This window comes from Eutrema salsugineum, unplaced genomic scaffold, assembly GCF_000478725.1.
Source record: "Eutrema salsugineum unplaced genomic scaffold, Eutsalg1_0 scaffold_17, whole genome shotgun sequence".
Classification (NCBI taxonomy): domain Eukaryota; kingdom Viridiplantae; phylum Streptophyta; class Magnoliopsida; order Brassicales; family Brassicaceae; genus Eutrema; species Eutrema salsugineum.
In genome coordinates this window covers 2,661,708-2,675,247 of record NW_006256852.1, presented here as the reverse complement: position 1 = coordinate 2,675,247, position 13,540 = coordinate 2,661,708, and positions in this window count along the sequence as shown.

The following is a 13,540-nucleotide window of genomic DNA, read 5'->3' as shown; positions in this document are numbered from 1 at the left end:
GATTATATCCAATTTGCATAAGATTCGCTACATTAGGGTGAATGGATGACCCTTTAGGACATACGTCAAAGCTATGCTTGAGACTTCCGCAGGTTGTACAGAATTTTATCAGCCCATCATACTGGAATTGTAAATCCACAGGCTCTCCAGTACTCATAATCTGCACATTACGAGCTAGTATAATCGGATCATTCACATCAAAATCTACTTTGACTTATACCTCAGCCGGCTTTGAAGTCGAAGGTTCAATGATCAGAACTTCTTCTACCATTCCATGCCTAGACCCAATGCTATTAACGATGTCATCTCCCTTGTATATCGCTGGAAGATTGGAAATTTGGATCCAAAATGGACTATGGTTTAGAAAATTTGGATAATTCCTGTGAGCCCACTTATCAATCGCCACCATCCAGATTTTACAGTTATATGGGCCACCATCCAGGACTGTGAGGAGGTGATAATAGAAGTTGACAGTTCTGTCATCATTTATACGCCCTTCGACTCTTCCAACCAAGTGCCACACCTTTGGAAGAAGGGATTTTATCGCTCCAGGTTTGACATGATCCGTGTTCAGTACACGACAACCAGAAGAGCTGATGATCTTTTTTCAAACTTCTGTCTTGCATCTTGATGGACATGCCATGTTTCTCCCTCCGCCCCAATTCTTAAGCCTTGTAAAGCTTCCCAAACCTCTTTTTCCATAGCCATGATGATAAACTTGATATCAAAGAAAGGGAATTAGAGAGAATTGTAACCAGATTCACAGGAGAAATTGATCGGTCGGCGCCGATAGAAGATCCTATAACGATCTAGGTAAATCACCTTTTTCGCCTAAGATGATAAGGATGAACGAAAATGCTGTCCTAAATAAATATGATTAACTACAATTTCCGATAGAGAAAATTTATCTATTCTATTATTTTGGGTGAAAAAGAATTTTGGTAGAATATGTTGTATGTTTAATCAATTTTAATGTGTTCTTCCTTGAGCTGTGTGATGCATGAAACCTTGTTTCTCATACATAATTCGTGGAGCTTTCCAGATATACAACATTCTTTTTTTAATTTAATGAATAAAGTGTATACAAACCTTAATCATACATATTTCGTGGATAATTAAAATCTTTACATAATTAGAAGAAGTGGTTGTGATGATTTACTTTATAGAACGCCAATAAATGGAAATAACACCACATATGAACACATATTTTATTTATGATCAAACATTATTGCATCTTCAAAACTATATTAAGTATTCTTTAGACGCGTTTGAAAACAATAAAACCATGTAATTCATACCCTGAATGTAATATGATCTTTGCTAGATCTTCCTTTTGATCGTTGGTTTAGTGTTGGATTTTGTAAGGGATAAGCCTTGCAAACAAAGGACTTGTTTCAAGGGGTGTGGAGTTGAATGGTCACACAAGAGATTGCAGAAAGATCTCTTGATTCACTGGGGATTTTCTCTGGATATGACGCATCAAATAGAGATCGGATTACTTGAGGATATTACACACCAACAAGTAAAGGGTTTGATCTTTTATTTATAAGAGATTTTAGATTGAACAAAAGATGATTCTCAATAATAAACTACAAAGGTTTATAAAGAGATTACATTTGACTAAGACATAAAGATGTCTTGGAACTAAACAAAGCAAGCTGTCTAAGTTGAATTCAAATTAGAAGACATGCTCTTCCTTTGTGGGCTTCGGCCTTACTGGACTTAGATAAGAGTGATCCGAGCCTTGCCTCATTAAAAACACATTTCAAGAAAACTCATTGGGACAAAACTTGAAATGGGGAAAAAAAGTACAAAACCGGATCACTAGTTCACTAGGAGTTTTTGAACTCGGATCACGACCATTGTGTTTGTGACACACTCTTTTTCCTTGGTTGCTTGATGATGTTGTTAACAACCTCCTTGAGTCGTCTAGACTTGGCTCTAATCATTGGGCCGTTAGAAACAAGCAACGGTTCTTCTTGCTCTGTCCATCTTTAGGTCCAAGCTCCATATCTCCATCTCTGTCCATGATCATATCAGGATGTAACATAGTATTATGTTTAATCTCATTCCAATCTTCGAGTTGTACGAGCTAAACTTGGCCAACAAATTCATTTCAAATGATATATGATGTCTTATCTGTCTAGCAAGCAAAATACAACAATGCTCATATTAGACTTAAGTATGGTTCTTAGAGACTCGATTGATTTGGAAAACTTTTCCTCTTTTTATTTATACTTATATTTAGTCTCTAGAGATTCAATAAATTTTCCTAATTAGTCTACATATTTTTGGCAGATATTGATACAAGTCTGCCGAGTATCCGCATACCAAATGTTAGTTTCTTGCATAGATTTTTGAAATCTGCAAATACGTGTAGAATATAAGCAATTTTGTCGAGTGTCTATATAAACTTAATATTGTATAAGCCTATCATATAAGTTTTCGAAAGCCGTCACAAGACTCACAACCATGTATTTTTATGCAAATCTGTCGCGTATCAATAAAGTAAATATAAGAATAATATTGAAAAAAAAATATTTCAGAAAATCTTATAAATTTTAGGTATTTTTTCTTATTTCTGATATTACTATAGCAATCTCCTAAAAAAACATATAATTTAAAACTTGAACGAATCAGATAAACTAAAATTTATTAATAGTGATGAAATCAGTTTTGAAAGTGCTAAAAGAATTAGTTCAAAGTTCAATAATTGTCTAAACCAACTCAAATTCTCAAACCAAAACAAACAGTAAAGCATGTGAATATTAAACAATAGCCGATCGAATTATACATGATACAACAAACCATATGTATTAAATCGATGCATGATAAAACATGTGTATGAATATAATATATGGCAAATCAAAATCAAAACGAAGACTTTTACGTAACACTGGGACATACTAAAACAATAAATCCATGTCTCAATAATTGTAAATCAATACGGGGAATTGACAAAAAAAATCCCATGCAAAACGAATCTTAATTTATTGATAATGATAAACACGAATGATCTGCTAATTGATCACTGAAGGATAAGTCGACAATTACCAGTACTACTGGTAACAACACCATAATTAAGGTCCATAATTATTACCATCTAATTAATATGATAGATTGATAGTGTTTACCTCGGCAGGAAGCGTAGACGACGAGAACAAGACGACATACGTAACGACGACATACGTAACGACGCCAGCTAAAGATTTTGGCAATGTTTTGGATTGCTCAGAAAATTACAGTTTCATGTTAAAAACATATTATAAATCAAATTGAAATAAAGGAATTCTTGTATGGTATCCTATGAATAATGAAAAATATATAGGAATACAATAAAAACGTTTAGTTTGGGGAACAAGTAAATTAAAACATTTTAAAAGATCTTTATGATAATATACATATGTAAAGTTATTCATATTATTAGGGATAAATTTAATCTTTTTTACGTGAACAAATCATGTGTTTACACGTAGTGTTTATAACTTTTTTGTAGGTATAACTTCTTTGGACCAAATTAGGATATATAGCACCGGATTTCGAATCCATTCGGATTCGGGAGATTCGGCACGATAGGCCACCTATTCCCGAGTTTCTCGTATCTGACAGCGTAGACTATGCTGTCAGGCACACAGAGGTTGAAAACTAAGTGGTCAGAAGGAGGAAAATTCACATTTTCTGTATCCTAAACCTAAGCTCGGTGATTCGGAAGAGTTGGGATATAAGGAAGAGTGGCCCACACAGATATCCAGAGAGCAGATCCATTCATTTAAGCAACCCTGGCAGCCCGGTCCTAGGATCGAGGGATCTGGGTCAAGTATGAATGAATCCATAAATGGGAAACACTATTCAAATTTCCCTCTATTTGACAGTGACCTTCACAGAAATCAGAGGGAAAAGCAAAGGTTCAGCGAGAACCATACCGCGCTTGAACTGTCGACCCAACCCGTACACTGAAGGCGAAAGAGACGCACCAAAGAACAATTTTATAGCAGGCAAAATATGCCAAAGAAAGTTGGTGAGACCATCAAAAGTGTGATGCAAGCACAAGATTCGAACCTAGTCAAGTCAGATCGTAGACCGACCCACCCAATTCACTATCCGACTGACCCGGTATACTAATGCGAGTCAGGTAAAATCCTATAAATACTTTATCTTTTCTAAAAATGAAGGGGGCAGTCACATTTTTAGCTATCCTAAGGTTCATAATATCTCTCTAGATACTTATGAGTCTTAGACGCTGGTTCCTTATACTTTCCGGTCACTATTCCGACCATTTCTACACTTTCTCTCCACTGTGGTCTCTAAGCTGTGGAGCTCTTCCACCAACAGACTTTTCTTTTCTTCTCTTTTCACTACAAAAAGCCCATCACCGCTAAATGCCCGAGGTGATTCCACCTTTCTCAGGAACACTTGGCCCACTTTTTTCCCTTAGTTTTCCGATCTCTTTATGCTCTCCAATTAGCCACTTAGTGGTCTTTTTGGATGTTTTTTTGACTTGAGCATTGGAGAGCCTTCGGAAAACACACTCCAAAGTTTTTTTCGGGTCTTCACGTGTTTCTCGATTTTTGCAGGAGACTTGCTTCCACAAGAGGAACAAAAATCCCCTAAATAGTTTGGTGCTAAAAGGAGGGGGGCAACATTTTCCGAGACAAAATTCCTCTTTCCGAGTCAGGAAACAACCAGAGAGGATGGGTCACACGCGCGCGGCAGCCTGAGGAATCTCGGTCGGCGAGAAAACGCTGACGAGAAGAGTCGCAATATCGACTCAAAGAAAACCGAAAATCAAGGAGAAGAGCCAGAGGGGAATCCTCTCCAAGCGTACCCCAACACTATATCCGTATGGAGCGACCGAAGGCGAATGGAGGTTGAAACATGGGTAACACACCCCCATGCCCTGAGGATTCAAGAAGGAAGGAAAAACTCATCTCCAGGAAATGGAAAGACGACAAACTCTGGTGTGGATACCACCGATCCAGGGGCATTTAACCGGGTTTTGTTCCGAACTCACAGAAGAAATGCTGGCGCTGGTTCGCCACCCGTCAATACGGCCCCTACTGTCCAGTCAGGCCCTACGAATGTTAGACATGCATGGCCAAATGAATGGAGGTTTCGACGTGGCCGAAATAGGTGAGAAACACATGAGGGAAACCAAATAAAAAAGCATCGGTAGGGCGACCGAGACTCGAAGGCAATTGGCCCGTCCACCTGAGTACTTCGGCCCAGCGGGGGTGGAGCCAGGAACAGTCACCCAATGTCCTTCTCTAAAAGTGACGGTGGGGATAGAAGGCAAGCAGATGGAGTGAGTTCTAGTAGATCTGGCATGTCCCGTCAATCTAATCTTGCTGCCCGCCTTCAAGGGGCTAGAAGGATTTCAGAAGCTCCTCAAGCCAGAGAATATCAAGTTCGTAGAATATCATGGGAGGGTAACACGAGCAATAGGGGATGCAACACTCCTGGTAGCCGCAGGCGATTTCAACCAGATGACGACCTTTACGGTGATTAGTAAGCATGTCCGGTACCCGACACTATTAGGCTAGCCAAGGATAGACGAAGATGAAAGCTATGGTATGTGGACACCAGCGAATGGTCGAGTTCTCATCCGGGTGTAGGATGGCAAGACTTGGGGAGAATGCCAAAAAAGATTCGCAGGAAGTACCGGCAAAAATGGAGCAATCAGCCGTGCAAACCACGACACTGACTCAAACCGGACCCGACACCCAAAAACTAGAGACAGGAGGTCGTAAAAGGACGGTAAGGTTCTGAGGGAAGAACACAGCATCTTCCCACCCAGCGTTCGAAGCTAACCGAGGGATCGGAGACCCTTTAGGGGAAGGAGAACCAAAAGAAAAAGAAAAAGATAGGCAGGCGAAAACAAAACTTCTTATATCCATTAAATCCAACTCAAGACGATTCACCAAAATAAATATATAATCAAGAAATGCTCCTATTCGTAGGGGGCAAGCTACAGTAGGCCGACCAAGAGACGGACGACGAAGTAAAAAAAAAGAGAAAAAGAAAAGAAACTTCATCGAAGCGCAAAAAAAAACGAGAAAGGAGCTCCTTGAGGTCGCCTGCTCCAAACCGTTTACTCCGAGTCATCAGATGAAGAGGAAGACGAAGGAAAGAGATCAAAAGGCGCCGGAGAATGGTGCCTCCCATCGACATACTCGTCAAAGATCCTACGTGCCCCTTCCAATCTCTGTGTGGATCCAGGAGGGAGGAGTTGATGACCAGAGGAGGCAACCAGGGACGACATCCCCACCACTAAAGGATGGAGTAGGAAGACCGGCTCGAGTAGGTAACGGGTAGTTCTTGAAGGGAAGCAGAAAAGCGGCTATGCCCCGTACCCTGAAAACCTAACCACAACAAAAGACTATATCAAATCCCGACCGAGAATCAAGAAAAAGAAATTAGAGGACAAGAGAAGGTTACCAGAGAAGCGCCATCGAATGGGGAATTCCGAAACGTCAAGGGAGACGGTGAGCTAAAAGGAGTTGTCGTAGGATTCCGCTCCCCAGAGCCACGACAAGGAACTCATGGGGTAGCGCATCGGGGGCCTCACCATGAGTCCAAACGTTAAAAAGTGACCTGGAACCCACACCAGTCTAAAATAGTGCATAATCATCAAAGTTATGAACCTAAACCCCGACAGGTTGGAAAGCACCTGGAGGGAGTTCAGTAAGCCCCAAGAGGGGGCAACAAGCTGGCTGAGAGAAATTGAGACCAGGTCACAGTAGTACCCCAGTAGAGTGGGAATGAAATCTCGAAAGCCTACTACAATGATGATCCGATTGACCGCCGTAAACCCGAACGGAGGATGGTGATAGTCGCTGGGACAGCGCGGAGAAGTGATGATGTACACATAAACCTTGCCTAGAGAAAGGTAGTGGATAAAGATAGGATCGTAGGAAGAAGGGGCGTTGGGAGCGGCCTTAGAGTAGAAATCGAAAGCGATGACCTAAAAAAAAGAGGTATATATATTGGAAAAAGAATAGTAAATGAGAGCTGACATTGAAAAGAGAAAAAATGAAGATAGCAATGCCATAGAGACGGTATAATTAGAAAGGATCAAGGAGATAGCATGCTAAGCACCGAGATATGCACGCTTCTCGGAAGAAGTAATGACAAAAAGAGTTAAAAACGGTCAACATAAATTAAATCGGGCGGTCAAAGAACAGAGGCTGAGAAGGACACATGTCAGAGCGATCAGCAAACATGAACGGTCAAGATGCATCAAAAAGACGCAACACAGACACCGAAATGACACCCAGCAGGCGGCCCATCACAAGCAAAGAGCAAAAGGTCGGAAGCGACAACTGTCAGGAGAGAGAAAAAATCATTCACTCCTGTCCCAGAAAGATAAGTTGGGCGGTCCGTGTAGGAGCAAGATGAAATGGGCCAAGAACCCATTGGTACATGGGTTCAATTCAGGGTCCAGCGGCTACTCTTGAGGAAGAAGCGGGCTTGAACAACAAAGGCGGAGTCCATGTGAACTCACCAAGTAGAAAACCTCAAGGAGGCCCGGCCCAAAAAAAATCTGAGAGATGGCAGCAGGAAAGGAGAAACATTTTTCACTAAGGAAAAAAATTCAAATCCCAAGGAGGGAAGACCACATCAGGGAGAGGAGAAGATCCTCAGAGAGGCAAAAACAAAAAAACAACGGAGTAGAATCTCGGCGAGGAGATGGAGGAGACAAGCCAGGGGTTGAGGAGAAGATAATGACACCACCCCTTTCGGAAAAAAAAGGAAGAGAATCGAAGGAGATGAATTAGCCAAAATAATAGAAGAAGAAGTTCTCCCTCTCGGCATCTCTCCATCGAGGACGCCTCTTCGACTCTCCCAAAAGTAAATGGTTATGACATTCGGGGTGTTTACCCCGATGAAATCAGCGCAGTGTAGGGTTAGCCTGTCCGTTGATGCCGTGTCCCTGGAATGGCACCTCTTAACCAGACCATCCGGGGGCATGTCGTTCTGCGGACAGTATAACTGTCCACTGGGAACCTCGTCGAAAATGCATCACATAGCCTAGGACTGGCTCCTTCTGCGGATCAGTCTGCCATTTTTGGTGTGCTTCGTGGTGGACGACTCTCCCTTAGAGAACCGGATATCTCTAAGGGATCGGCCCCAAAGTATCACTAGACTCGTAGGACGAGATCCCTTCTGGGACCTGACTGACAGCCAGACCATGTATCCTTCATGTTAAGAGCCCATGGCTCCAGGTCACTTTGCCCACAACAGGTGACTCAGGCATTACGTACTTCGTGGCCCACAGTCCCACGTTATTTCATCCACGGTATTTGACTCAGGCAATACGTCCTTCATTTGGGCTCTCGGTCCCAGGTCATGCTGCCCATGGCGGATAACTTAGGCATTTTGTCCTTCATCAAAAAGGTATCATGCGTCTCAGGTCACAGGGTGACTCAGACAACGCATCATTCATCAAAAAAGCATTACGCGCTTCACGTAGGATGCCTAGTCAGGTACGGCTAATGAAGGGGGAAAGCATTTGTCCTCAACAAGGATAAATTCCACATCACGTGCTTTATCCTTCATATGTGGACAAATCATGTGATTGTTCGTGGCGTCCATGGTTGTTTTGCAGGTACGACCTCCTGGGGCCAAATAAGGATTCGTATTGGTCTTACAACCCAATACGACCTAAGCATATAGCATTGGGCCTCGAATCCATTCAGATTCAGGAGATCCAGCACAATAGACGATCTGTTCCCGAGTTCCTCGTATCTGACAGTGTAGGCGACACTGTCAGGCATAAGGAGGTCGAAAATTGAGTGGTCAGGAGGAGGATAGGTCACATTCTCTATGTCATAGACCTAAGCTTGGTGATCCAGAGGGATCGGGATATTAGGAAGAGTAGCCCCGCACAGGTACCCGGAGAGCAGAGCCATTCATTTAAGCAACTTCGGCAGCCCGATCCTATTATCGAGGGATCCATGCCAGGTATAAGTGAACCATAAGCAGGAAACACTTCAAATTTTCCTCCATTTGAGAATAGGAATATGCCTTAGTCTGATTTGATTACACATACCCTTACAAACCTACGAGATTGACATTTAATGCGTCTTTCTTACATGTGTCAGGCTACAGTGACATTTCGCAAGAGTCAGAGAGAAAAGCAGAGGTTCAGCGAGAACCATACCGCGCCTGAACCGCGGACTCAACCCATACACTGAGGGCGAAAAGTGACGGGCCGAGGAACGGTCTCATAGCAGGCAGAACATGTCAAGGAAAATTGGTGAGGCTGTCAGAAGTGTGACGCAAGCACAAGATTTGAACCCAGTCAAGTTGGATTGTGGACCGACACACCCAATTCACTATTTGCGGATTGACCCCGTATACTAACCCGGATCAGATAAAATCCTATAAATATTTTATCTCTTCTAACAAGGAAGGGAACATACACATTTTTAGATATCCTAAGGTTCATAATATCTCTCTAGATACTTGTGAGTCTTAGACGCTGGCTCCTTATACTTTCCGGTCACTATTCCAACCATTTCTACACTTCCTCTCGGTGGTCCCTAAGCTGTGGAGCTCAGCCGTGGAGCTCTTCCACCAACAGACTTCTGTTATTCTCTTTTCACTACAAAAATTCCATCACCGCTAAAGGCCTGAGTTGATTGCACCTTTTTTAGGAACACTCGGCCCACTTTCTTCTCTTAGTTTTCCGATCTTTTTCTGCTCTCCGATGAGCCACTTAGTGGTCTTTTTGGTTGTTTTCTGACTGGAGTATCGGAGAGCTTTTAGAAAACACACCCCCATCGTATTTTCCAAGCCTTTAAGTGTTTTTCTGTTTTGCAAGAGACTTGCCCCACAAGAGACCAAAAATCCTCTAAGCACATATTATTCAACATATTTTTAGTTTTTACAATCCAAAATTTTTGTAAAGAAAATGAAAGGAAAGTTATTAGGTATATTAGAAGTTAAGCAAAGCTTGAATTGCAGCCAGAATATCAGCAAATAGTTCATGAAATTAATCGAAGAAATGGAAGATTGAGTTAGGAGAAAAATCAATGAAAATGCCGGAACAAAGGCTTTGCAACCATATTAGTTGTGACATAATCGATCAGGACTTTATAACTTTCTGTAATTCTCATAAAAAAAAAAAGAGCATTTACAATAGGTTGTATACAATTGATCAAACCAACTAATCCAGTAAAATATAAACCGTAATACATATATGCACATTGACTCGGTTCTAACCAAAACTAACTAAAAATTAATAGGAACTAACTCCATTGTTTTCTATTTAAAGTTAAAGTTATAAAGACAGAAGAAGCCGAGGAAATTGTTTGCTACTCGTTTCTATCTTAAAGCCTTGAATATGCTTTATGGACTTGGTCATAAAATGGTCAAGACTCAAGAGTATCAAGACGCAAGGAGGCATCATCAACGCATTGCCCTCTTAGTAATAACTTGTATGTATATTTAATCTATTAGCATATAGTTTATGTATTTGGTATAAGCATATGTTGTCCCGTCCGGATTTTTTTTGTAAAATCTAGTTTAGTTGAAATCCATGTTCTTAAACACGGCTCAGCGGCGGTTTTATCTAAAAGTATTTACCTTTCGTCTCTTTCTTTGTGTTTACTAAGATACTGAGTTTGTTTATAAGGTTTTTTTTTTTTCATTTATCGAGCATGCATGTTATAGAATGTAGATACAACGTTTAGATGCAACTTATATCGAATTTAGATACAACGTTTTACCAATATTAACAAAACATAACATCTCGATTTGTTTTGTAATATAAAAAAAAAATTAGAGATGAGCTTTATTTAGAAAAAATAAATAATAAACAACACTATTTTTTTTTTAACAAGGGTTAACAACTATATTTTGGTAAATAATTTAAGTTAGGTTTATATTAATTTTATACATAGTAATTATTGGTTTATGGTATTAGTGAAATAAAGATTGTGTTATTTTTTGAAACTAGAGATATCTATTATATAACAGGAGAGTTTTCTCTTTATCTAGGGTGTCCACATCAGCAAACTCTTTAATTTTAACATTAAAACATATTTAAAATAATCATTTAATACTTGTATATTTATAATTCTTATTAGTATATTTAGTACAAATAAAATAAAATAAAATAATTTTAAGTGTAAATAAAAATATAAATGGCAATTAGATATTAATACTTAAAGAAAACAGTAATACTAACTGGATTAAAAATATAATCCTATATATTATTAAAAATGATATATTATTTAAACTGAAAAAAAAAGTTAGAGAAAATGACAATAATTAAAAAAAAAAAGATAAAAGAATATGAAAGAAGAAAAAAATATGAGGAAGAAGAAAGATCAAAATATATAAAAAAGATGCACATGAATGTGAAACAATGCCAGAAAAAAAAAGATAAAGAAAAACTGAAAGAAAAAAAAAATAAAAGTAGAAGTCAAAGACCAGAGAAAAATGAAAACACGAAGCTAATGAAGAGCAGAATTTTAGAAAATATGAAGACAAAGATGTTAAATATAAGGAAAGAGAACAAAAAATAAAACTAACAAATTATGAGAATATGAAGATAGAGAAGGAGTATAAAAATCTTTAAAAAAAAAAAAGACAAATATGATGAATTAGTTGTTCAACAATTCCTAATAATAGCTGATTAAAAATAAAAGAGTTGCAAAGAGTATAAATTAAGAAAAATAAAAATAATTTAAATAATTATATTTAGAACCACACAATAGTCACAGATAAAATATAAAAGCACATGAAATAAAAAATTTACAGAAGTTAATAACATAATTAAGAACAATTTATTGTTATATATACACACCAGTAATGATAACTAACAGAACATAGGTATTGTTAACACAATGCAAACTTAAAAATAAAACTATTAAACTAAGAATAATAATTATCAAATAAATTATTTCTTAAGAAATAACATATAAGAACATATAAGAACATGAACATAAATTACAATCCGCCTGCGCGAAGTGCGGTCAACCCTAGTTTATTAAATTATAAACTCGATAACAAAAAAGTGAATTAGTTCAATAATTTAAAACAGAGACGAATTTACGAAAATGACCAAGACTCCACTGCAAACTAATGGTTGTAGTCATCAGCAAATACTCTTATACTCCAGAAAGGTTTGCCACGGCAGTCCATGAACTCTGACAAGATATGTGATAATCTTATAGGGTGGCTGGGAGGATTTCATATGATAGGCGAAATATCTTCTCCGTTAATCATGACCACAGAAATTTTGTAGAGTATAAGAAATATCTTCCAAATCTACCTTCAATAAATCTCAGCCACACAATATATTCCAAATCTAACTTATATATATATTATAATAACGAGTTACATATTTTGTTATAGATTAACAATTATCAGATCATATATAAACATATATATTTACATATAACATTATGTTTTACACGGTAAAGATAATATTAGATTAATAACAATAATGAGTTATATAGATGATTAAAGATATTATTGATATACTTAGCATGTTACATATAAATTAACATCTAATATTATAAATTACTAGGTAAAAAATATGTTAGATTGATAAAAAATAATGAGTTATATAGATGATTAAAGATGTTATTGATATACTTAGCACGTTACATATAAATTAACGTCTAATATTATAATTAATTTGGTAATAAATATATTAGATTGATAACAATAATGAATTATATAGATTGTTAGAGGTGTTATTTTTGTAGTTAGTGCGCTACAACTACATATAACATTCTATTGGATATATATGTTAGCAGTCTGACGATAAATTTATAAGAGTAATTCAGCTAGATACACACTATTATATATGTTAGCATCAATCTGATAAGATTATCGATTGTTCTAGCAATTTAAATACAAAGTTGGTTTTCCTCACAAAGAAAGACAGAAAAGGAAATTAATTTGATCATATACAATATATTTCAGATCTAGGCTTTTCAATAAACAGATCTGGTGATGGTGATTTGATATTGTTGGAAAATATTGTTTTTGAGGAGATAATTTCAAAGATGAATGTGAAGAAGATTACAATAGAGATATAAGAAAATAGAGAGATAAAGGAGAGAGAAAGGAGAAAGAGAAAGAAAGATGATAGTCATGATGATGTAGTGGCTGAAACTCCCAGAAAGTGCGGGCTTCTCCACCGTCGCAATGAGTTTCCCAAAAGCAGATTTCCTCAAAAAATCTCTCTCATCCTCGTCCAGAGCGCTAAGAATGTTGTTAATCGCCTTGGTTTTGTGGTAGCAATTAATTATCTCGCCGACAGGTTCTTTGCCGCTGGCAAACTATTTTTCCGGCAACGATGGTTCCATCCTCGCTGAAGTAGAAAAATTAAATTTCAGTAAAATGGTAGATGAACAGTCGCCAGTTCAGATAAATATATATGAAATGGTGTCTTTGTAAACCGTTGCTTGAAAGAAACACACCGTATTGCAAAAACTAGTAACCAATAAATTGAAAATTAGTTCTCTCTCCTCAGCACTATTCATAGCGTACTATTCATTGTCAAAAATTAATTTAGCCCTTC